General features: G+C 43.9%; 1 long non-coding RNA gene across 1 annotated transcript in view; it reads right to left on the bottom strand.

The window, feature by feature from the left end:
* Positions 1-19324, bottom strand: part of LOC130542139 (uncharacterized) — a 35057-nt gene extending 15733 nt beyond the window's left edge. The window contains exons 1-2 of the long non-coding RNA XR_008956488.1: positions 16794-19324; positions 10745-11343 (exon numbers count right to left, since the gene is read on the bottom strand). This is a non-coding gene — a long non-coding RNA (uncharacterized LOC130542139). The remainder of the gene's footprint in view (positions 1-10744; positions 11344-16793) is intronic.
* Between the last annotated feature and the right edge of the window lie 7336 nt (positions 19325-26660).

Raw genomic sequence — 26660 nt, 5'->3', positions numbered from 1 at the left:
TGTTGTCTTTATTGGGAAGGATTACTTAAGAAAACCCAAGCTTCTCCACATTAAAGGAGCTACGTTGTTCATCACTATGTAACCTTCTCTATTTGCCTTTAACATCTTCCATTGTCACTTTGGTGAAATAGATAATTAAGTATTATTTCCTAATGATCTGTGATTCTATTTAGTCAAATGTTCAAACCTTTTGCCATTTTGACAAGTTCCCTAAACCAAATTCTAAATGGAGTCTTTTGACCTCAAAGTAACTTTGAGATTTCCCAGAGAATCCCTGGAAAATCTCAAAGGCTTTGTCTCTCACCTTGTAAAGGAGAGATGTTAAAGCTAATTAGGTTTATTTGGTATGCTGAATTACGTGTGTAGCATTGTCAAATAAGAAGTGATGATAAACCTTGGGTTACATGTGTTTGTATATATGTTACTAATATAGGTATTCCAAAAATTCGTTAAAGTCTAGAAATTTGTCAACACTCTCATTGTCTAATTATTACTCTAAATTATTGAATACCACAGAAATAACTACATTTCCTTATCAAATGAACTCTCTGCAGATTTTTAACCATGGGCATTTTTAAGTCTTTTTTCATTTACAGTCAGTTATTGTTTTGCTGTGATGCTTTTGCAAAAGTGAGATTCACGGAAAGAACCTTCCCAAGAACTCCTGAGCACAGACACCACTGCCAAATTGCAAGATTTTGAAACTTAGGTGCATATTTCAGAGCTGAAGAAAGCTCTATGTACATGACCCTTCATCCTGTTCAAACACTGGAGACCTCCAAGTCAAGCTTACTGGGACAAGGATCCACTGAAATCACAAAGTAGACTGCTTCCACCCAAGACATTAGAACAAGAATCCTGGTCCCTTCCCCTCTCGTCCCCTTCTCCCCTTGGTATCTGCTTTGCCATGCTTTCTTTTTTGGCCACTTGGAAAAATAATGCTATCATCTATGTTTCTGGAGTTCATGGAAAGGGAGAAACCTATCCGATTGATGGGTTTGCCAACAAACACCCCGGTCAGTCCATGAGGCTGGGGATCCTGTAGTTCTCCCGGTAGCAAACTTTTCTGATTCCACTGCCTGATTGCCTTGCTAACACTAAGCCCCTCTCTATAGCATCAGACTCCCTAACCCTGAGCCTGCAAGTCAATGCCCCTGCCTCCGGTTAAAAAACTCCGAACTTGAGAAACTTCCCATCCTAGCTCTGCAACCGAAAGAGATATTGGTATTATGTCCTCTTGTGGTCTCTAGACTCTTCAATCTGACTTGCCTCCAGGGCTATCACCCTTCCAGTTCAGAGCCTTGGCTGGTCGCCATGCACTCCGCTGTTCCAACAGCCTTGACACGGGACATCCCTCTTAGTAATGCCACCGAGCTCCTCCTGGGCTTTGCTTTATCTGTGGAGGACTAGCACCCCCTCACTGATGGGCAGCTCGATGTTTAAAAGATGGGAAATGGTTGGGAGCTGCGGGCTGGGCTTCCTCAGCACACCTGGCTGTCTGCAGCCAAACCTTCACGGCGGGCTGCCCCTCTCAACCGACACCCCAGCCTCCAATGGGAATTGTCAGGAGGCATTCAGGATTCAAAATTCGCTTCCTTTGGCAGAGCCCTGCTACCCTGGCTCAGAGTAAGCATCCATGAGCCTATGATGAGGAACCCCTCCTTCACTCTTGAAAGTGTAGCGGAATCTCCTGCTACAGCATTAGGCATCCAACAAAAATCCCTACCCTCTCGGGCCAGGGTTGCTCTTGATAACAGGATAGCCTTGACTGTAGCTGAGCAAAGAGGTGTCTGTGCTGTGGCCAACAGGACTTGCTGCACTCACATGAACACTTCTGGGGAAGTTGAGAGCCTAGCTAAATGAGATCACTGGACAAGCCGCTTGGCTTAAGCGACTCCTTCAGCAGGGCCTTTCTTCGATCTATTTGATCTAAGTTAGTTTGGGTCATGGGGATCGTGGCTTCCGACCATCCTCTAAATGTTGGATATTGTTCTGCTTATAGTCATTCTAATCGTCTCCCTGGTACACTGTGTTCTCTCAAAAGCTTTAAATGCATATGTGCGGCCTGCGGTGACCAGACAAATGATTTCCCTTCACTCAGAATGCCAAAGACAAGACGAGAAAAAAATGGCCAACTAAGGGACCAAGACCTTGATATCCTGACGTATGATTTCCAGTTGGAGGTCCAACCTGACTCCAACATCAATAATAAACGATAGCTCAGAGTGGTACCGATATCTTAAATTTTTTTTTAAAGATTTTATTTATTTATTTGACAGAGAGAGAGACAGCCAATGAGAGAGGGAACACAAGCAAGGGGAGTGGGAGAGGAAGAAGCAGGCTTCCAGCGGAGGAGCCTGATGCGGGGCTTGATCCCAGAACGCCGGGATCACGTCCTGGGCGGAAGGCAGATGCTTAACGACTGAGCCACCCAGGCGCCCCCCGATATCTTAAATTTTGATCAATACTCTCAAAGGGGGGGCTGATAAAGTTAATTCATGTATTGGAGTCCACAAAATGGAGGCTGCCCCAGTGGCCTGGCCCACATCACCAATCTAAACCGAAGTCAGCCTGGCTTACAGGCGACAGCTGTCAAGGAAAGCAAACATACGCCAATGACCATTCTTCCTCAGAGCTCTAGCTAGCTCCCCCTGCCCTAGAAAGCAGGACCTGCTGGCCTGAAAAGAAAATCCCGGATCTGTTTCCAGTCGCTTCTTCTCACACTATAAAACTTGCTTCCCAGAATCCCTCGGGAAGAGCTGTCTGCTGCTTGTGGGGTACCCTACTCCCCCATCCACATTCTCCCCTGAGTAAAGACCTCCACCTTGTTACGGAACTGTTCTAGCTTCGCCATTTGCCATGGCCCTATGAGGAACAGGGGAACACCATTCCCCGCTGATATTCCACAGTGGGAATTCAGTATAAAACTAGCAACCAAACCCAGATTGCCTCCCAGATGGGGATGAGATAAAAAGAGCCGAATAAAGTCCCGTGGCTAATTCAAGAGCCAGATATAAATAGAATAAAATTAAACCGGCTAGAATTTGGGGGCAGAAAATAGTACTTTTCTTGCGGTTCTGCCAGAGCCTCGGCGAAGCAGGCCTGATGGATAAGATGTAATTTGCGATGCCACAGAGAACTCACTGGTTCAGACTTCCTTTGCTCCTCACTTTTTGTTCCAAGCCAGAAGCTACGGAAGCTGGCGCCGATCCTGGGAAGGGCCACGGGATGCCATGGAGAGAGGGACCTCTAGTGTTGAGCTCTTTTTCTGCCACCTGGCAGCAAGCACTCGACTTACCTACGTATTTTTCTGTTTATCAAAGATTATCACAGTACTGCTTCTCTAAGAAAGCCTGGGTTTAAAGTTTAAACTAAGTGTTTGTCTTTCACTTCTGGGATAACTTTAAGAAATTTAATAATGACAGAATATAAGCGGTGACACACAATACTAGGGAAAGTCTTGAGTAACCAAATAATATTGGTTAAGAGCCTAATCTTCAGGCCTGGGATAGGTACTGAAAGTAATTTCAAGAAGCCTAAGATATAAAAAGGCAACTAAAATACCAGGAGTAAATAAGTCCCAAATGAATAATGAGAACATTAAGTATAAATCTTTCATTTACACACACACACACACACACACACACACACACACAACCCATTTATGGAATAAATCCCCTGTTCCAGGTACTCAACCAGGCTCCAAACCACCACGATGGAAGGTATAGTATCCATCCTCAGGGGTCCATAGATAATCAGGGGAAGCAGACACATGACAACTAGGACTGAACAGTATTCAAAAACACAGCGCTTCTAGCTAGGGCTTCAAGATGGATAGGAGTTGGAAGGGCAAGGGAAAGGGGGAAGGATACTCCAGCCCCAGCAGGAGTGCAAGTCCTGAGCACGCTGGGAGCTGAGAAGCCATGGGCCGTGCTCAGGTCTGGCTGACATCAGCTTTCCCACGGGGCATGGTGGGAAGCGAGGTTGGCACCCAGAGCTGCATCCCGCATCTCTGACGTGACACTGATGGTTATTTGTTGATTCACTCAACGACCTCATTGAGCATCTGCTGTGATCAAGCACTGGGGCCTGCACAGAGGCCTCCAAGATGAGCAAGACATGGCTTGAACCTCTCAGAAACTCACAGTCTAGTGGGAGAAGGGGACAGGAAAGCCCCCACCCACTATGCTATGAAATGAATGCAATCAGACCAGGGCTCCGGCACCACAAAGGGAGGGACCGGCTGAGCCTGAGCCAAGGATTCAGAGGAGGTCGCCATTGGGTTGTGCCTTAAAGATGAACGGCAGTGCCTGAGTGGACAAAGGCAGGGAGGGAGGTGGAGGGTCCACTCCGGGAATGCCCAGCATCTGCAAACGCCATATAGATGCTTCCCTCTGATCCGAATTCAGCTCGGGAAACTGGTGTCTCTCCTGAAGGCCAGGGAGAACTATGGATTTATAGGGCGGCCAAGACAGAGGCCCCCCTGGGGACGTCTAGAGACCTTTCTTTCAGAACTCTGGAGGAGGGCAGGAAGTAACATGGTAAGATTTTCACTGTTCAGATAAAAGCTGGAGATGTTATGGCAGATGGATTGGAGGGGCACACGACCGTCCACCTTGTTTAGATCCCAATTACACGCTGTGGAGGGATTCTCAAACTCGATTTTGGGGAGTGTGACAGGCTAGAGAAGCTCTCCCCAGTCAATGTTGTTGGGGCTAAAATTTCTTTCCATTATTCTCTGGAATTAATGTCAATAGCAGTCATCACACCACTGCAATTATTAATTGTGCATTTAGAATATGCAAGGCCTGGCACTAAGAACCTTGCCTGAGAACCCACATGACAGAGGCTCCCCATTTCATAGGTAAAGAAACTGAGGTCTCCCGAAGCCGGATAATCATAATGCTACCAAGTAGGAGATCCTGGATGGTTTCAGACTCCCAAGCCCACATTTTTAACCATATACAGTCTTTTTTTTTTTTAATTTTAACCATTAATCAAGACCCCTTGTAGCTGATGTACCCCTTTTGCTAAAAGTTATGCAACTGTGTTATTTTCTTCAGGTATTACTACTAGATACGCGATATCTTTGTTGCCAACATGTTGAATGCAGTCTGGAAAGCTCTAAGTGCTAATGGTAGAGTATTCCTGTCTGAATATGCTGAGCACAAACCAGAAGAACTTTAGATGGCAACTTTAAGACTGAACAGGAGGCAAACCTGTACTGTGGGATTCCTTCCATCGTCCCTGCTTATAGCCCATCAGTTAATATCACACCTGGTTTTGGTGCCAACCAGTGGCACTCAACCAAGAGGGAATTATGGAATGTTCCAATGAGAGATGGAATTTGCCTTTAACAGAGCCTACACCAAAACGTACCCCTCGAGCTAGTCTTATTCTAGAGCCATATTCAGCTCCAACATGGCAGCTGGCATCAGAGATCGATAACATAGCCCGAAAGTCATTCTGGGAGCCAGCGCAGACTCTGGCTTCTCAACATTAACCCAAGACTCCATCAGTATATTTATTACTTCTGTCCATTGGTACCAGCTTCGCTTCACAATTAGAAGCCTCTCAATGCCTGCTCTCTGTGTCCTGAAGTGCTTCCAGAGCTGAAGATGTCCAGGGCAATTCTGACAACATTGACTTCTGGAGGTTACAGAAGTCAACGGAAAAGTGAGAACCGATTCTTGCTCTCCTTGATAAGTGTTCCAGATAAAAGATCTTACCATGAGGTCAGAGAGCAAAATTCTATTATCATGATACTCTATTACTTCCCAGCAAAACCAGTTTCTTCTTCTTTATTCCTCCACTCTGCCTCCTCTGCTCCCTCCTTCCTTCCTCATAACAACTATTATTCCTGGCTCATGTCTCTCTCAGATGGCTAACGAGATAGCTGATCCCTGTCACGGCCTGACGCTCTTCTGGAAGGCCAGCCTGCCGTGCACACGATGCTTGGTCCTCCTCAGAACCTTCTTTCCTACGTTAACACTTCTTGGTACTTAAACTCTACATCTAGTAATTACTTTCCTCCTTGAGCAGTTGGTTTCCACTTGAACAGGCAGCTGGAGGTAGTCAAAGCAGGACTTAAGTAATCATTTACTATTGTAAAGCTCCTTTCATCCATAGGCTTACCATTAATCACACTGGAAAATAACAGAATGGTAAAGAGTGATTGCTGGTATTAATAAAATCATGTCAGCCGAGGACAGAACCAACCAAACATAGCCATTGGGAACTGCTATACCGCCTTATTATCTCTGAGTGATTGTCCAGCCGGCAGATCCGAGCTATGTGCTCACAAACAAAAGGTTATACTCCGACACAGACACCAAGCAGACCGGCAGCCAGGTTTAGACTTCTGACATGGCGACACCTCCAGGCTCTATAACTCAACATCGCAGAGGGCTGCTTTGTTAACCAGAATGTCCATGTATTACTATGCAACGAAATGCAAGATATTTTTTTAATCCAGAAATGAAAAACGACTAAAACTATAAGGCAAGCTGTTGTGTGAATCTGATATTACAGAAAGGGAAGTGAGGACTGGGGTTCAGCCAACCCAGCTGGACCGGTCGCCCTTCTCCACGATCACAGATCCTTATATTCGCAAATACTGCTAGAGTATGTCTGTGTGCCAGGCAGAGTTCTAGGTGCTAGGGAGAGACGTTGGCAAAGTCCCTGACCTTTTGGAGTTTGTACCTATTGAGAGCAAAGACAAAAAGCAAACAGATGAATGCATAATACTATGTCAAGGAGTGACAAGTGCTAAGAAATAAAGCAAGGAAGGAGAGAGAAGGTAAAGGTACTCAGGAACTGTCCCTCCGAGGAAGGAACATCTGAGTAGAGAACTAAGTGAAGAGGATAAAAGCTATGTGAGCATCTGGCGGAAGGGCCAGCCCAGCACTGGGAAGAGTCATGCAAAGGCCCTGGGGAAGCACACTTGGTGTGCTCAAAAGAACAGGCTTTGTTTCTTAACAAAGATTGTAACTGATTCAGTACACCCAAGGGAGAGTTTTGACCCTCAAAGAAAGCAGAGTATAAGTACACTTGTTACAACAAGGTTACTCGTTATAACGAGTGCAACTTGCATCTTCAGGTTGCCATTCATATTCCCTTCCTCGAACTTCCACTGAAATAACCAAAGAACATAAAAATGTGCAGAGGAAAGAATGCTGGGAAACAGCAAAGAGGACCATTAGCAGGCCAGAAACGTTGAGAGCCCTGTGGACGGTGTGCAGAGGCTGGGGCGGGGTTCACAGAAAAACGGACTCGTTCAGAAGGGGAAGCACTTTTTTCCCAACACAGTCCTGCCAAGTCCTTGAGCTCAAAGCTGCCTGGAGACAAGGTTGTGCCAAAGGGACATTTAGCGGAGGACAAAAAGAAAGAACCGCTGTGACTGCACAGGGGCCGCGTTCACACCCTCAGCTTCCTGTAGGGTGCACAGCTGGCTGGGTAAGGGAGGATTTGCCTGACAGTCTCCCAACATCGACCGGGCGGAAGAGGGGAGGGGTGGGGGGTGGACGTGGACCTGTGAGCAAAACAGCATGATCCTCGAGGAGCCACATGCCCCAAAGCTTGCAGAAGAGGGAAAGGTGGTGGATAAAGGCCTTGCTTCGGTATTAACGCCTTCCTGATTTCCCACCACTAGCAACAGCCGGGGAACCCCAGGCAGAGGGGTGGCTGGGAAGGAATGAACCAGGTTTTGCAAACTCCCCTCCTTTGCTGTCTGGGAGCTTCCTCGGATGAAGGCGGCTGGCCCCCAGAGCACCCCCTGCCAGCAGCTACCCCACTCCAGGAGGCCGCAAAGTATGTCCCCGGCAGCCCCCTCCTCCCTCACAACACCAAGAACCAGTCTGCCCCTGATCAGGGGAATCGCCTTTGCCCTGCTAGGTGTCATGCTATTCTTGCCAGCTCCGTTTATGTTTTCTTTCTTTTTTTTTTTTTTTAAGATTTTCTATTTATTTATTTGAGAGAGAGAGCATGCACGGGGGGAGGGGCAGAGGGAGAAGCAGACTCCCTGCTGAGCAGGGATCCCAACATGGAACTCGATCCCAGGACGCGGGGATCATGACCTGAGCCGAAGACAGACACCTAACCCACTGAGCCACCCAGGCGCCCACGTTTATGTTTTCCATTTATATTTTTCCCAGTGCTTTTCTTTTTCTTTCCTAGCATAACTAGATTCATTAGGTTTTTTTCTTTGTTTTTTTCTGTACTCTTACATTCTATTTCTATCTACTAGTTTTATTCAGTTTTTAACTAACTCAATTAAACTACATTTTCCTAGCAACATCAATAATTAAATAGTATTTCTAACTTCTCCGACTCAAACCAGATGAGAACTTCACAACTTCTTAGAACCCCTCCTCTTCTTAACGGCCCCTGGCCCTTAGGCTTTGTTGGAATAATATAGAATTTCAGTTTTAAGATTATAATGAATATCGGTAGGGCCTTTTTCATACTGCTTTTTTCTTTTACTTCTAATAGACTTTGTTTTTTAGAGAAGTTTTAGGTTCACAGCAAAATTGAAGGTTAAGTACAGAGATTTCCCATCTACCTCCTGCCCCCACACGCACGGCCTCCCCCACTATCAACACCTCCCCACCAGAGTGGGGTCTTTGTCATGACTGATGGACCCACACCGACACATTATTTGTTTACCTCAAGGTCCCTCTTGGTCTTTCATACTCCGTGGATTTGGATAAATGTCTAACAACATGGACCACCATTGTAGTGTCCTATAGAGTAGTTTCACTGCCCTAACAATCGTCTGTGCACTGCCTGTTCACCCTTCCTGACCCAAGGGGGTATCTGATTTCAGCTAAGACAGCATGCATTTCAAGGCACGCCATGATGTCGCGTGTCGCTAAGACTCGCCAGCGAGTCATGGCCTTCACGTGAGGTCAAACCTCTCAAGTTTCCGTTAGCAATTCAGAGGTTTTAAGAGACTTTTCCTGCCTTCAGTTGAATTCCTTGGCACGTGAGTCAGTCCTTCTGCAAATATAGCTCGCTAATGCTGATCCTTTACTGTCTCCATAGTTTTCCTTTTCCAGAATGTGCTATAGTTGGAATGATCAAGTAGGTAGCCTTGTCAGATGGCTTCCTTCACTTAGTAATACACATGTAAGTTTCCTCCATGGCTTTTCATGGTTTGATAGCTCATTTCCTTTCAGCATTGCATAACATTCCACTGTGGGGATGAACCACAGATTATGTATCCATTCACCTCCTGAAAGTCCTAGATGAGGGTGCCAGCATGGTCAATTGAGGGCCCTCTTCCAGGTCGCAGACTTCTTGTTGCATTCTCCCATGGCAGAAAAGCATAGAGAGTTTCCGGAGTTTCTTTATAACGGCACTAATCCCACCCATGAGTATACCCAATGGCCCCACCTGCCAATCCCATCACCTTGGGCTTTAGGATTCCACTATATGAATCTGGGGGGACACAACTATTCAGACCACAACAGTCTTAAACTTCACAACTACATTGACAGCAATCATTTAAATGTAACTTCAAGTATTAATAGTTTCACTGCTCACTGTAGTATTTCTTTCCCTTTGTTGAGTTTATTCACTTAATTCACAAACACAGAGCGAGTGCCTAGTATGTGCCCTGCATGAGATCTACCGTAACAAGGAGACAAAGTCTCTGTCTTCAGTGGACCTAACATCCCAGTGACGGCTTTATATTTTGAGGTTGGCTGGAGGGTAGCCTTAAGTAAGTTTTCTTTTTTAGTTGCTCTTCCCAGAACAGTCCTCCCCTGGAAGGAAGCAAGGCTGTTTCAAGCTCCTCCGCATCTTGGCACAAATGCCACCTTCCTGGTGACCACGCGTACACCCACCCCATTGAAAACTGCAGCCCCTCCCGGCCTCGCCCCTGTCGTGTTCTCCTGCATCACACATCTGACACTCAGGATATCTGATTTCAGCTAAGACAGCATGAATTTTAAGGCATGCCATGATGTCACGTGTTGCTAAGACTCACCAGTGAGTCATGGCCTTCACGTGAGGTCAAACCTCTCAAGTTTCCGTTAGCAATTCAGAGGTTTTAAGAGACCTTTCCTGCCTTCAGTTGAATTCCTTGGCATGTGAGTCAGTCCTCTGCAAATATAGCTCGCTAATAAGGCACGACACAGCTTCTCCTCACTTGCGGGTACCACCCTCCCTTCTTATGGTGTCAAACCCTGCTGCTTGTTTATTAGGAAATATGGAATTGTGGTCCTTCTTCTGGGAATGAATATTTGCTTCTTGGTTTCCTCACCTTTCTGGGGACATGATAACTTTCTATTTTAATGCTAAGTCATCATGGAATCTTTTTTGAAGACATGCTAAATGATGAATGAATTCCTACTTGCACCAACACCGTGGGTAACGCACTGCAGGAGCAACAATTGGAACAGCTCTCCGCAGGCTTGCAGACCCATAGGCAATGACAAAGAGTTAGAGGCCGCTGCCCAGCCCACAGAAATTCGAGCATGCTAGCGATCGCGGAAGGCATCTCCACTTCAGAGCGGCTCAAGTGAAACAATGTACTTCCCGGAATCAAACACAGAATCTGGGACTTACTCGCTTTGTCTCGGACACGCTCCCTCTGCTAGTCTGCAAGCTCTAGAAAGTCAAGGAATTGTCTGTCTACGGACAAAGCATGAATGCCTGGAACAGAACCGGGCCGTAGGAGGCACTCAGATGTTTGCTGAGAGGATGCATAAATGAAGCAGGATTCGAGTCTAGATCTGCTTACCTGGAACAGCATGACCTCCCACGGCCTGCAGGCCCCACACACTTCCTTCAGCCGTGGAACACACTCTTGTGGTCACATCCCCTGCCATGTGCTCCCTGAGCCGCTGGCTGGCTAGAAGCCATTTTTGTGATAAAAAGATTCCGAAGATTCAGCCACTACACTCTTGTCTTTATGAATCGAAGCAGGAGCATGAGATGGAGCGCCGGGCTGGCTTAGTCGGTGGAGCGTGAGATTCCTGATTGCAGGGTCGTGAGTTCAAGCCCCACACTGGGTGCGGAGCCTACTTTAAAAAAACAAAAACAAAAACAAAAAACAAGACAGAAGAAGGAGGGCAGGGAAGAAGGCTCACTCTCTATACACTATAGGAAGTCTACTCACTGATGCAATTGCATGTTGGTCCCACAGGCGCTGTGGAGCCGCACAGGTATTGATTCCTGGGCATTTAGATGTTTGAGAGGCCGAAGAGGTTCTCGGACAGCCCAGGAGGAGCCACAAGCTTCAGCAGGAGGCAGGAACTAGGCCCTTCACCTGTGCTTCTGAGGAGAGAATCTGAGACCTGTAGGCCTGGGAGGCCAGCAGACTCATTTCAGGACATGAAACTAAACAAAAAGACAAACAGACAAAAAGACCAAAAAATAAAAAAAATTTAAAAAAAATAAAGCACACTGACTACACATTGCCTTAAATTTTGATTCTCATGTTTTCATTTTATGGAAATCTGTGGTTGAAAACATGAGGAGTGACCTCTACAGACAGGTGCTTGTCTGTTCGTTTTTAACTCATGACAACAGGAATTTGCTTTTACAATCATCAAGGGGGAGTTTTGTGGTTTTAATACCCTCTTTAGGCCTAACGCAAGGTTCTGGAGTCTAATTGTACAGGCTATCTCTTTTAATTTGCTTGACGGGACATCCCACCTCACCCAGTGTATACACATTTCATTTAATAAACCCATTTTATGGGAAAAGATGTGTGCTGTCCTCTTGCACAGTAACTAGCAGAACTCAACTTTTCCTTTCTGATGCAAACAGAATCTCAAGTCTTTAAGATCTTAGTACCATAAACTCAAGCCTGGGGGCTTTATGGCCTTCCTGCATGCTGCAGGAGACAACTGAGGGTTACAGAGGGGAGGGGGGTGGGGGGAGGGGTGACCGGGTGATGGGTGTAAGGAGGGCACGTGATGTGATGAGCACTGGGTGTTATACACAACTGATGAATGGTTGATCACTACATCGAAAACGATGTACTACATGTTGGCTAACTGAACATAATAATAAAAAAAAGGAAGAAAATTGTTATTTTCTTTTCATTCAAAATTTACAAAATAACATGCTAGAAGACAAGTCTCTTCATCCGGCGATCCTGAAAGTGTAATCTGGACAAAACACGAATCCAAGCCTGGATGCTTGGCCTAATGCTCATTTCCCTCGGCACGACCCAACGAGTCCCTGCTAGCCGCTGGGTCAGGCCCTGGGCTCCACATGCCTGACGCTTGTCCAGTGTCTGGGGGAAAATAACTGATAAAGTCTGTTACTAGAACACATTTAAATGTTACTTACTCGATAGTTAATCATTTCCTCACACGGCGCTCTTTTCAAAGCAATACATTCATTCTATAAAATAACGGCGAACCCCTTTATACAAGGAGATGACTCAACTGAGACATAGTTGCATGGATTTTATCTCCCTGAACGGTAATATACTGAGGGCCCTTGGCCAAATTTCCAGTAGGAGCATCCAAAGTGCACCCTCAGAGAACAAAGGAGGTTCCAACTTTGAATGGCCACAAGGTCCAGTGCCTCAGAGACCCCATATGCGGATAAGTCTCCTTAGTGCTTACCTGAGACATGGAAATAGAGGTTAGGGCCAAAAGAAATTACAACGAGTGAAGTGAGTGTAATGACCAGTGGTTAGGCACGGCCCGCCTCCCGTTCACTTCTGTTTGTTTCATTTTTATAGGGATCTGGTATTTCAAGGAAAATTCCAAATGAGAGCTTGCGCTCTCCCTCTGCCTCATGATAGGGGGCCAGTAAAAGGAGATGAAGAGGAGGGGGTCTTCGGTTTGCAATGACAAACAGGGAAGGCCAGTATACTTCCTTCAGATTTATTACAATTGTTGCCAGTGCTACTGATTTTACAAAATGAATAGGTGAAGCAAATCTAACCTAAATCCCTTTGCTGCCATCTCAGGGCACCCTCACTGTCTCCCCTTTTCTCCTGAAACAGTAAAACTGTATTTCTGCCACTGTGTATGGGCAGTTGCCAGAGCCCACCAGGAGTGCTGGCTGATAGGCAAGATATGATCACAGAGCAGTGGAGAGCAGTGATGTGAAACTGGAGATCCTTTCCTTCGGGACCATTGTTTTGTGAAAGCCTCCTGGTTTCAGAAGATTTCATTGAAAATTCCCCGTTAAGGGCACCTGGGTGGCGCAGTTGTTTAAGTGTCCAACTCCTGATTTTGGCTCAGGTCATGATCTCAGGGTCATGAGATCGAGCCCCGCATCGGGCTCTGCACTGGGCGTGGAGCCTGCTTAAGACCCTCTCTCTCCCCTCCTTCCTCTGCCCCTCCCCCACTTCTAAGAAAAAGAAAATTTGCCCTTTAAAAAAATTTAATGTGAAATATTTCATACTGTAGAAGAGTGTATAAAATATATGCCTACACTATAAATAATTACAAAGCAAACATATACAACCTTGACCCAGGTTGTGAAGTAGAACATCAGAATAACTTAGAAAATTCTTGCATTCCTCTCCCTGATGCATCCTCCTTCCCAAACTGAGAGGTACGTGAGGTCGCTGCATCCTGATTTTTGTAAGAACCCTTTCATTCTCTTTTGAATAGTTTTACCACATTTTAAGTAATCACTATTCACTAGATTTTGCCACACAATAGTCTCGTTTTGCTTCTATCTGTATGTTATATGCAAGGAGCCAAACTACACACATTCTTTTGTGACAAATTTCTTTTTTCACACATCATGTGTGAGTTTCATCCCTGTTGATGAATGTAGTTGCAATTCACTTATTTCTACTGCTCCACAGAATTTCATCTTCTGATTATATCATAATTTACTCATCTAATGGCAATAAACATGGGCGAGTATTCATTCGGGGGTTATTATGAAAATTCTTATGTTTGGCTCTTCGTACACATGTGGAATAGTTTCTCATAGACACATATGGGGCAGGGGAAACTCTAAAATACCTCCCAGATTTCCCACCCTATTCCCTGGGACTGTGACAGTCAGGAGGTCGTAAACCCATGATTATGTTAAGTAATAGCAAAAGAGATTCTGCATACGTAATGAAGGTTACTAATCAATTGTCTCTGAGTTAATCAAAAGGCAGCTCATCCCAGGGTGCCTAACCTAATCAAAGGAACCTTTACAGGGCTTAGAGCAGAGTTTTCTCTGACTGCTTGCTGAAGAAGTCAGAGAAATGCAAAGTAGAGGGACATGGTGTGGTCTTGCTGGCCAAAGAGAGGGCTCCAGGTCCCATGAGTGGTCCCTCCCACCGCTGACGGCAAACAAGAAACAAGACTTCAGCGTTAACAACCACAGGGAACTGACTCCTGCCAACAACCTGAATGAGCTTGGAAGACAAGAGCCCAGCCCAGCTGACACCTTGACTTTGGCTTCCGGAGAGCTTTAAGCAGAGAACCCAGTCCAGCCCATCAGACTTCTGACCTATAGAGCTGTGAGCTAAGCAGTGTGTGATATTTTAAGCTGCTGTATTTCCGGTGGGTTTTGTTACACAGCACTAGAAAACCAACACAGCGTCCATACCAGTGAAGCGCTGAGGTCCTAGAGTGTGTGCACGTGCTCGGTGTTACAAAGTAATACTGGCTGCTTTCCGCTCTTACCCCAGGGTACAGTAGTTCTAGTTGCTCCATATTCCTGCCAAAACATGGTATTGCCAAGTCCTTTAAAATTCCAAATCCTAGTGTGTGTGTAATAACATCACACTACGGCTTTAATTTGCATTTGACAATCACTAATGAGGCTGGCCATCCTTCATATGCTTTCCGATCACTGAAGGATCCTTCTTTTGTGTGGTATTTGTTCACATCTTTAATGCAATTCTCTGTTGAGCTATTTGTCTTTTCTTATTAATTGATAAGATTTCCTTATAGATTCTGGATGTGAGCCCTTTGTCAATTGTTATTTTGCTAATACCTTCCTTATGATTTTGATCTTAGAAGTGCATCACTATTCCGAAGCCCTGAAAATATTCTTTTCTAAATGCTTTCAACTTTTGCTTTCATATTTAGGTTCTTTAATCCACCTGGAATTGGTTTTTGTGTATGGTATGATGTAGAATCCAATTTCATTTTTCCCACCTGGATAAATGATTGTTTCAGCAATATTTATTAAAATGTCAATCCTTCTTCCTCCAGATTTGTAATATCAGCTATGCTGTATAACCAATGACAACATGTGTGCAGATCTGTTTTTTGGACCCAATTGTGTTCTCTTGCTCTATTTTTTTTTACTTCTACATCCATACCATACAATCTCAATTACTACATTTGACTTTCGAACAATGCAGGGATTAGGGGCATGGCCGAAAATCCACATATAACTTTTTTCCCCAAAAAACGTAACTATTAGTAGCCTACGGTTGGCTGGAAGCCTTACTAATCACATAATCAATTAACACATATTTTGCATGATATATATATTATGTACTGTATACTTTTAATAAAACCAGCTAGAGAAAAGAAAATGCCATTAAGAAAATCATAAGGAAGAGCAAATACATTTACAGTTCTGTACTGTATTTATCGAAAAAAATCCACATGTAATTGAACCTGCACAGTTCAAACCCATGTTGTTTAAGGGTCAATTGTTCAGTTTACACTACGTCTTGGTATCTGGTAGGGCTAGGCCTTCTTAGGCTGATCTCTTCTCCTTGGTTATACTTGGCCTTTACACTTCCATATAAATTTAGAATCTGCTTACTGAATTATACACACACACACATGCACATGTGCACACATACAAAAACTTACTGAGATTGCTTTGAGAATATAAATCAGTTTGGAAAGAATATTTTCTAATCCATGAGCATAGCATATTTCTCCATTGATTTAACTTCTTCCGCGTTTTTCAATAAATATGTAGAATTTTTAAAATGTTTCTGCTATTCTAGGGGTGCCTGACTCTTGATCTCAGGGTTGTGAGTTTGAGCTCCAGGTTGAGTGTAGAGATTACTAAATATATATATAACATATATACATATATACGTAATATGTATATATTGCTATTCTAAATACCAACTTTTTATATATATAAAATATGTATACACAATATATATTGATATTCTAAACAGCAACTTTTTGTATATATAAAAAACATATTTATTGCTACATATGTATAGCTATATATATATATATATAGTGCTATTCTAATTTTTTAAATTAACAAATTTTATTCTTTAGAGCGGCTTTAGGTCACAGCAAAAATAAATAGTATCTCTTTCATTTCATTTTCTAAATTTTTCTTGCAGTATATAAAAATACAATGTTTTTGTATATTAATATTACATCTATAATTCTGACAACTTTTTATTAAATCTAATAAGTTTTTCATAGATTCTTTCAGATTTCCTACATATACAATCATAATTTCTACAAATAATCATTTCTTCTTCCTTTATTACCCTTACTTCTATTTATTTTTCTTGCCTTACTGTACTAAGACCTCCAATACAAAGATGACTAAAGAGTGCGACAGCCCTTTGATCATTACTTATCTCAAAAGCAATATTTTCATATTTTCATCATGTTTTCTGTGGCCAGATTTTTGTTTGGTTTGGTTTGAGGTTTTCTAATATATATTTTATCATGTTAAGAAAATTCTCTAAGGAGGCAAAGGATTTTTTAAAATCATGAACAATGTTGAATTTTGTTAAATATTTTTCTATACCCATTGAAATAATCGTGATTTCTCTCCCTTGATGCAGTAATTTGGTAAATTACATTAACTAATGTAAAAGTTAAACCGGTCTTGCATTCCCCCAAGGAACAAACTCGGTTCCAACAACTTACCCTTTTGAATGTTGCTGGAGTTAGTTTGCCAATACATTGTATAGAATTTTTGCATCCATGATCGTAAGTATTACTGGCCAGTAATTCTCCTACTTGCCCCTGATGAGGTATCAACATTTTGGAAGTCTTGTAAATTGAGTTGGAGAGTGTTTCCTCCTTTGCTGTGCTCAGGCATCGTTTCTGTAAAATTGGAATTATTTTTTCTTAACTATCTGGTAAAACTTGCCATTGAACCTATCTATGGACTTTTAAGATTCTTTGATCACCGTTCATTATTTTTAAAGTGTGTAGTATTATTTAAGAGTATTTTGGTCTTTTAATATGGTATTTTCCCCCCACTTCCAAATTATTTCATATAAAGCAATTTTTATTAGCAACCAAAAGCACAGGCGGAAGAAAGCCTTGAGCTTGATGATTGTTTGAGTCTGAAGCTGTTGCACAGGAAGGTCAGAGGAGTCTCACAGGTGACAACAGAAGGAGGAAGACATTCTTTCTTAGAGAACAAGAGACATCGTTTCTGATGTCACAGATTATGTGTATCTGCTTATCCCTCCAAAGAAAAAAGGTTTCAGGTTTTGTCTGCTTAATTCATCTTCCAAAAAGAGAAAATAGGCCACTGTTAGGGAGCCATGCGTTTTGCCTTACCTCTGCCAACACTGTGCTCCTCCATTCTTCCCTGCATTTATTAGATTTCAAATTGCACGGGCAATTCACATTCATATTTCTCTGCACTGCCCACAATTTTCCAATGAGTTAGACCAGCTCTAATTTATAGGCAAGGAAACTGATTTCCCAAATCAATTAAGAAACTCTCAGTAATGAGGCTGCAGAGCCAAGATCTGAATTTAAGAACCCGAGGACTAGAAGGGACCTCAGAAATAATTTTGAGCCTCCTTTGTTCTGCCGAGAAGGTTAATGAAGTTCTGCCTCAGTGGGAGACAGAGCCCCAGCCAGAACCAAGTACCTGAGTCAAGGCCAGGTTCCTTCCACTTCCTGGCAAGGTTTTCCCGCAGTTGGAGCAACTTCACTGAAGCCCCTTGAAGCTCTGCAGGGAAGGTCAGGCTTGCTTTTTTTTTTTTAAGATTTTATTTATTTTATTTGAGAGAGAGAGTGTGGGGGAGGGGCAGAGGGAGAGAGAATCTCCAGCAGACTCCCTGCCACGACCCTGAGATCACGACCTGAGCCAAACCAAGAGTCAGTCACTCAATCGACTGAGCCACCCAGGCGCCCCCATGCTTGCTTTTGTGCATAGGGACCATTTTAGATCTATTTCTCAGTAAGTAATGGGAATATTTCCCCATGTAGTAACCCCTGGTTAAAAGGCTAGAGGTAATCCTTTGTTGGTATAGACAGTGGGCTAAAATCAAAAAAAGCATGCTCTGAAACAAATGGATATTGTATATTCTAAATCCACTTGCATTTTAGAAAGACATTTTCAAGTCATCTGCTGACTTAGGTTTCTATGGTATTTCACAGTTTAGAGAGCACTTTCTCTGTGCTGTGCACGTACTCCAATTCTGCACAATTTCCTTTAGTCCAGACTGTTGCCAATGTCTGCAAGATGCTTGCACTGTGTCAAGGCAAGGAAACAGGTACAACCTCTATCATGCATGACAGAGCATGACACATGCGTGACTCCTCTTGGGCTGGGGGCGGCAGAGCAGGAGCTGCCTGGTAGGCAGGATACTTGAGATGGGGCAGGACAGTCAGTGAGATTTCAGCAGGTGGCAGCAGGAAGGCAAGCACACCAAAAGTGAGGGGAAAGAACGGGCAGAGGTGCAGAAGCCGGGAGCACCAAGGCGCTGTGACCATGCAGCTAAGGGCGTGGGCTCTGCAGTCAGACGACCTGCTTTCCCTTCCAGGGCTGCTGTTCAGTGGCTGTGGGACCTTAGGCATGTTTTTGCCCTGCTCTCTGCCTCAGTTTCCCCACAGGTGAGCAGGAGGTAAAAATAAGGTTGCTGAGCAAGTTAGCGGGTAAAACACTTAGCAGAGTACCCGGCACATGGTAAATGTCAGCGGCTGGTATTTCGGAAAGCCGGCAATAACCTGGTGAAGCCAGCCAGCTTGACTGGCGTCCCCACCTCCATGACAGGCACACCGGACTTGATTATACAGTAGTCCCCCGATCTGTGGTTTCGCTTTCTGCAGCTTTAGTAAACCCAGGTCAACGCGGTACAAAAGCAGATGATCCCCCTTCTGATGTGTGGTCAGAAGATGTGTGGTCAGAAGGTCAACGGTAGCCTCACGCAATGTCACAGCGCCTAGGACATTCATCTTACTCCATGCCATCACGTTGGCATTTTGTCATCTCATATATCACAAGAAGAAGGGTGAGTAGGCACAATAGCATATTTTGAGAAAGACCCCATTCATAGAACTTTGATTATAGTATATTGTTAAAATTGTTGCATCTTATTATTAGCTATAGTTACTAATTGCTTACTGTGCCTGATTTATGAATTAAACTTTATCAAAGATTTATATGAATAGGAAAAACCACAGTGTATACATATGCGGGGCCCCCTGAGTGCAGCGCCCCCACTTCCTCACGGTGGGGGGGGGGGGGGGGCGGGATCCAGAGCTGGAAGGCAGACGCTTGCTCGGTGGATGGCTGGCTGGATGAATGGTGGAGCTGTGACCCTCACAATACAGGCGACCTACAGTTTGCCCATTTCCCAGATGAGGAAAACTGAACATCAGGTGGCTCAGGGACCTGTCCGCTGGGCCACAAGAAGAGGCCACACCGGAGCCGGAGAATCCGGCATATTAAATGCGGGAGGGGGTTGGTTTACACTGGTTCACCTGGGACCGAGAACGGAAGATTAGGGTTCTGAAAAAAAATTCTAAGTCCAACAGAGGAAATGATAATAATAACAATATAATTAGTGTATTACAATTCTAATTAAAAAGTTTTAAAAGTCCTGCTAATGCACACTAGGTGGCAGCATCTCGCATCGTTTCCAGGACAGTATCCGCAGCAACTACACGCTCCCTGGACGGGCAGTGTAGACGGGGCAACGGCTTGAATGTATTTTATTTAAGCTTCTCCACCACTCAGCATTAAAGATTAAAATATCCTAGCAAAAAGGAGCTAATCCGAGTTGTAGAAGTCTAATGTCACCAACCTTCCTAATGCCAACCCCCGGCATGGAATGGTTTCATTTGGCGCGGGTGCACACACACACAGCCCTTCTACTGAAGGCAGGGGTAAAGGAACTGGTAGTTGGCTGCTGCCTTTGGTTCAGAGCATTTTGCTCTTATGTAAACGTTGGGGCACCTGAGAGGCTCAGTTGGTTAAGCGTCTGCCTTTGGTTCAGGTCATGATCTCGGGGTCATGATAGGGCCCCACGACGGGCTCCCTGCTCCATAGGGAGCCTGCCTCTCCCTCTCTCTCTGCCCCTCCCCCGGTTTGGCACGCGCCCATGCTCTCTCTCTCTCTCTCTCTCTCACACTCTCAAATAAATAAAATCTTTTTTAAAAAGTGTGTGTGAGGCTGTAATTGTGTTCATATGGGGACACAGACAAGACCATGGTACTTCCTTGTGACACCTGAATTTGAACTTGCTTCATACATAGAAAAATACATATGTACTTTCATAGCTCCTACACTTTCCTTATCTACCTTTGTCAAGGTCAACACATGGGAGGCTCCTTGCGTGTTGGGGATGCTTGTTTACTGGCGGAGTCTTCCCAAGAGTATAAGCTCAAGAATGGGGACCCTGTTCCAGTCACACTTCATCTTCATGCTGACTAGCACACACAGTGGGTGCTCAATAAATGTTAGACGACACAAAATAAAGTGTGAACACACAGTAGGGAGAGGAGAGAGTGGGCTCAGGGAAGAATGAGTCTTCTCTGGATTCCGGCCACTCTCCCTGCCTGGGCTGGCTGCCCCTCAACCCTGCCACTCCCTCACCAGCTTCCCTGCAGCTCCCCGGGAGGCCCCTCCCTCGCAGAATAGGGGGTGGGGGTGTGAGCACGCATACCACAGCCAAAAGCCACCGTGTATAAAGTAAGATAGGAGGAAAATTAAACAGCACTGCAGAAAAAAAAGCCAGCACAGGACATTGGCAAGAGGCCTCCGGATCTTCGTGTAAGAAACAGGCCATTATAGAAAATCAGGTAAAGAAATGTCGATTCATTAGAGCCTCAAGGTTCCAGGTTTGCAAAAAAGAACTCACCTGGCTAAATAATTTATGATCAGCAGTTAAGATATCTCTTTGATCTTGCTATGTAAGAAGGAAGGACAGATTGAAGGGCGAGTCAGGAAAGAGAGTGGGAAAGACAATGTGTTGTATTGAGAAAGGGGGGAGGACACTGATTTTTGAAGACCTGTAGCTTATCAATAAGGGTACAAACAGCTTCCATTTCAGTTTACCCAAGTCTTGATTATAGATTCAATCCCCTTGTCTGAAGAACACAGTGTGGAAGAGCAGGGGTACCTATCGCCTTCCACCTCGTACCAGTCAGACCCGTCCTCGGCCTTCGTGACTGTCGTGGGTTTCCAGTCGGCTCCCTCTGTTGGCATGACCCATCCTGTGGATTCACTCGCACTTTCTGGGCTGCTGCTTCTTTGGCGGGGCTCAGAGCACTTACCACAGCTGTCATTTCTATTCGTTTGTGTGATTCTTTGAAAAATCATTGCCTCCTCGCTAGAATTCAAGCTCCAAAAAGGCAGACCGAATATGATTTTGCTCAGCATTGTATCCCCAGCACTGAGCACTGTGATAAAATGTGGACCAACAGCCCGGACAGGAAACGCCCCCTTGGCCAGAGCCCCAGTCACGCCCGTGTACCCGTCCACTTCAGGAACAGGGGGGACAGCCTGCCACAGGAGAGAAAACCTCAACGCACCCACAGCCCCACCTCAAGCACCTCGGGGCAGTCTGTGGAAATCAACAAGGACAGATGTTACCTGGCAACACTATCGTCATGGGGGGGGGCGCTGTGGGCTCATCGCCATCCCCCGTCCTCTCCCCCCACCAACACACAATCTCTCTCCCATTGCTGGTACTCACAGGAAACAGGACGTTCAAACTGTCCGGTCTTAGTTTTGGAAGAAAGAGTCTGTGAAGCAGAGAGGAAGATCATGGATAAATAAGATTCACATTTAGCTTCAAACATTATCCGAGCTGTTAATTTCCACAGCCTCCCTCGGAGAACATTTATGCGACCATAGAACACAGCACCGAAACCATTTGATTTAGTGTGTTTATTTTCTTTTCTTAATTTGCTCCTGTGGTTCGTATCTTGTAGGTGTTGATGTGGCATTTTATTTAGTGCTTGTTATTATTTATTACGTCTTTTGCAATGCCTTATCTCCGAACAAGATTATGAACACCTCCAGGGCTGGAACCAGCTCCTCACAAGGTAGCTGGTAAGCGTATTCGGCAAGTCATTTTAGTTGATTGATCTGGCTGCTTCTCTTTGGGAAACGTGGAAGTCATTAAGGAAGGAAAGGGGAATGGAAAGAAAGAGTACACACAGGAACGGCCCTCTCCAGATAACAAAGGCACCAAGTCATCAAATTAAAGCCAATTTACAGTAGCCAGAAAATCACCTTCGCTCATTTGCGTTTACACAGTGAATGTTCTCCTTGTTAAGACCCCGGGATGCCTGCTAACTCCAAACAGTCTGCCTCTGAAGCCTGAAACTAGCTCGCGGTTCCTCATGTAAGATTCTGGTCTCTCGGTTAGCAGCCGATGTTTTCATCATGCTGCTTCCCTCCCTGTTGGCACTTGACTGACACAGGTGCAGGGGTTTCCTGGAATCTCTCAAATGAATCACCATCTGCAAATGACCAAGGAGGGACCCAGGGGAGTGCACCTCAAGCCTCAATGGTGATGTCCCAGCAGGTAACGTTGCCACTTATGTCTTGTGTGCTGGGGCCCATTCTCAGCCCACATCTATCCCAGCTTCTCCTAGGCCTTCATAAAAGGCCACGAGTCATCATTCCTTGGTCTTTGGCTAGCTCCTTTTCCAAGCTTAAATCTTAAGCATCATCCAGGAGCAGAAGGAGAAATGAAAGTATTCTTAGCAATATGATGAAGGCCCCATCTGGAATCAGGGAAGAAGGCGAACACAAGTTTCGCCATCATCCAAGAGAGGATGTGTGCCAGGAAGACCTTGACTGGTTAACTGGGAGTTCCCCCAAGGTCCTGCGTGCACAGGGCGCCAAAAGTTCATTACTGAACTGCATTTCCTCACACTGCCAGGCACCTGGGCCTTGGCCAATAAAAATAATAGGAGGAAAAATGTAGTTAGTCCTGTAACCACAACACCTTAAATTCCGGTGGCGAGGCACAAATTTAAAGGGCGGAGTTGTTTTCATGGTGAAGCCTATAGCTGGACCCCTTCCAAGGAGTCCTGGCTCAGGTCTCCGTTCCGGCATTACGGGGCCGACAAAGAGCAGGAACCTTTCTCGCTGCCATTCTGCAGCCCAAGCTTCTCTTTATTCCTTCCCTGGACTTTTTTTCTCTTTGACTCTACATCAATTATAGGTCTGTGTGCTTAAAATAATTGGATTCTTAACAGTTTCTTACAACAGATTCACTTTTACTCTGCGATTTTGGAACACTGAAATCATTCTGTTGTGATTTCTCACCATACCTGCACTCTACACAGAAATAATCATGAAATGAATAGTGCTTAAATTCTAAGAGATAATTTTGTATGAAGCAGATATATTTTCCAACTTTTTTCTTTGCTTCTTATGCCCTTTTGTTTATTATCTTAAGATTTATTTATTTGTTTTAGAGAGAGAGAGAGCAGGAGCAGGAGGGGCAGGGGGAGAGAGAGAATCTCAAGCAGACTCTGCATGGAGCACGGAACGCAACACGGGGCTCGATCTCATGACCCTGAGATCTCGCGAGACATGAGCCGAAACCAAGAGTCGGACACGTAACTCACGGCGCCACCCAGGCACCCCCTGCTTCTTATGCCCTTTTAAATACTACTGATTGATGAACACATTGTACAAAAAATTTTAAATACAAAATTACACAGATAAAAGAGGGCAGCCCCCTTTTATTTCTGACTCCAATTCCCTTACCCCACTGTTGACATGATCAATAAACTTCCAGTCCTATTTGGAAGATATAGACATATGGCTATATATGTATATATTTTTAAATATTTTCATGTCAATGAGATTATACTATGTATTGTTCTACAGCTTGCTTTTCTTATATAACAGAATAGCTTCAAAGTCCATATGAGCTAATAGGGATGTATTCTACTTAATCTAGTAAGCTACTATTATATAATCGGGTTGTTCTCCTGAGAAATGCTGCAGCTATATCTTTGACCTACGACCTTTATGCACATGGATATTCCTGAAGGCCAAATTCCTGGACACGTAATGGTGTGTCACAGGGGACGTGTGTGTGTTAAAAAGCTTTACTGATGTATTACTCACATACCATAAAAGTTTTAGGTGGGTATTAGTATATTTATATTAATATGATTATTAGTATAAAGAATTGTGACACCAGCACCACGATTTTATTTTAAATCATTTCCATCACCCCCAAAAAGACACCTTATGCCCGTTTGTAGTCGCTCCCCATTCCCATCATACCCACCCCCTGCCCTAGGCAACCACTATGGTACTTCCTTGATCCATTCTGGACATTGTATATAAATGTAACCATACACCCTGTGGTCCTTGGTGTTTGCCGTGATGTTTTTTGAGGTTCATCCATGTATCAGTACTTTGTTCCTTTTTATTGTTCAATAATATTCCATTGTAGGGATACACTAACCCGCTGCTTATCCACCAACTGGCTGATAGACATTTGGGTCATTTCTACTTTTTAGGCACTATCAATAATGCTGCTGTGAACATTCATGTGCAAGACTTTGTTCTGTTTTTTGGGGTATATTCTTAGAAGCAGAATTGCTGAGTCATGATAGATCTATGTTTGACATTCTAGGAAACTCCCAGACTTTTCCAAAGTGGCTGCACCATGTTACAGTCTCACCAGTATCCTAGTCAACACCTGTCTTTTTAAATATCTTCATTGTAGAGGGTGTGAAGGTTTGTGTGTCTTAAAGCTGGCTTTACCAATTTGTGCTCCCCCCAAAGGTGTCTACTTAATCGTACCTATTTCTCCATATCCTCACCAATAATAGCTATTATCAATCTATTTAAGTTTTGCTTTGTGAATATTTGTGTAAAATTGTCTCATTTTAATTTCTTTTGCTGATACCAGCGACACTGAGCATCTCCTCTATATGTTGATGGGCCATTCGTATTTCTTCTTCTGTGAACTGCCTGCTACATATTTGCTCATTTTTTATTGGATTGACATTTGCAGACATTCTGTATGTAGACATGTAATAGACCTGTATGTAATGTAGGTATCATTCATTTGCTGCTGTACACGTAGTATATCTTAGTTACTTGCCTTTTTACCCTTAAAAATATTTTTTTTTTGTACAAAAATGTTTCATTTTCACTAGCTGTATCTGCCAGTTTTCTTGATTACAGATTTTGGGTTAGATGTCTTGGTTAGGAAAGCCTTTCCTATTCCCAGAATTATAGTTTTCTTTTTATGTGAACACTTTAATTTGGCAATCAGTCTTACAAATGGTGTTAGATAGAAGAATACATATTTGTTTGGTTCCAATGACCCCAAAACTTTTCACTGAGTTGTTTATCTTTTCCTAACTGATTTGAAATAAAATTCTGCCTCAATCATAAAGTAAATTTCAATATGTAAATGAGTATCCTTTGGGGTGTTCTTTTCTGTTCCAGTTTTCTATTTGTCTACGCTGGGCCAGTATCCACCCAGTTAAATTCTGTTGCTTAAAAGTGTGCTTTGATATCTAGGCAGGCAAGTCCCGTTTCATAATTCTTTCTTTTTTAAGACTTTTTTTTTAAAGATTTTATTTATTTGTTTGAGACAGAGAGAGGGCGTGGGCAGGTGGTTAGGGAGAGGGGCAGAGGGAGAAGCAGGTCCCCGGCTGATTGGGGAACCCGACGTGGGGCTCAATTCCAGGACCCCAGGATCATGACCTGAGCCAAAGGCAGACACTTAACCGACTGAGCCACCCAGGCATTCCCCCACCCTTTCATAATTCTTAAAGGGAAGTATCTCTGTAAATCTAAGTGTAAGTATCTCCTGGTTCAAGGAGACTCATACTATAAGAAAAATAGTCTAGAACCACCTAAAGGGTTAAAATGGAAAACCCAGGGTGACTTCATGTTCTCTAGATCTATCACTACTAAAAGTGCAAGAGCACTTTTATCCACTAACAACTCTCCTGTGCACCCGTCATGCCAGAATGCAGCATTTCCATTCTGCATCAAGAGGAAACAGGACTCCTTGAAAGGCACATATATGTCTCATGTCAGGAAAAAAAATTAGGATGGTCTGAAACATCCTACTGTTGTAACAAAGTAAGGATGCTTTCCTAACTGTTAGATGCAATATTTTATTAAACTCAGAAAACACAGCAATAACCTTGAGGGGCTCCCACTAGCCAAGTTATAAAGTTCCGAGCATCCAAAAAAAGGAAAAAAAAATTCTAAGAGGCTGAATCTACAAAAGGCCAGATTCATGATACCCAAAAGAGAAAAGTGAATTTTAATACAAACTAAGGATGGATATGTTTAAATGTGAGTATTTGTTCTGAGAATACATATTTTCATGAAGCATGGGCACGTGCTTATTTCCAGCTACCCATACAGGAAAGAAGAAATAGAGGAAACTCGAAAAAGTAGTACAAGAAGGAGGAAGACTGATCATCATCGGTGGTCACAGGTCACATACAATAACCAAGTAGAAAAAGGAATCACAGGTGAGACACAGTAACAAATTTAAATGGACATAACAGTATGCCAGATGTCTCCAAGTACTCACC

The sequence above is a fragment of the Ursus arctos genome, unplaced genomic scaffold (assembly GCF_023065955.2).
Source record: "Ursus arctos isolate Adak ecotype North America unplaced genomic scaffold, UrsArc2.0 scaffold_30, whole genome shotgun sequence".
Classification (NCBI taxonomy): Eukaryota; Metazoa; Chordata; class Mammalia; order Carnivora; family Ursidae; genus Ursus; species Ursus arctos.
Note: the sequence above shows the minus strand (reverse complement) of the source record. Positions and strands in the feature narration are given on the sequence as shown.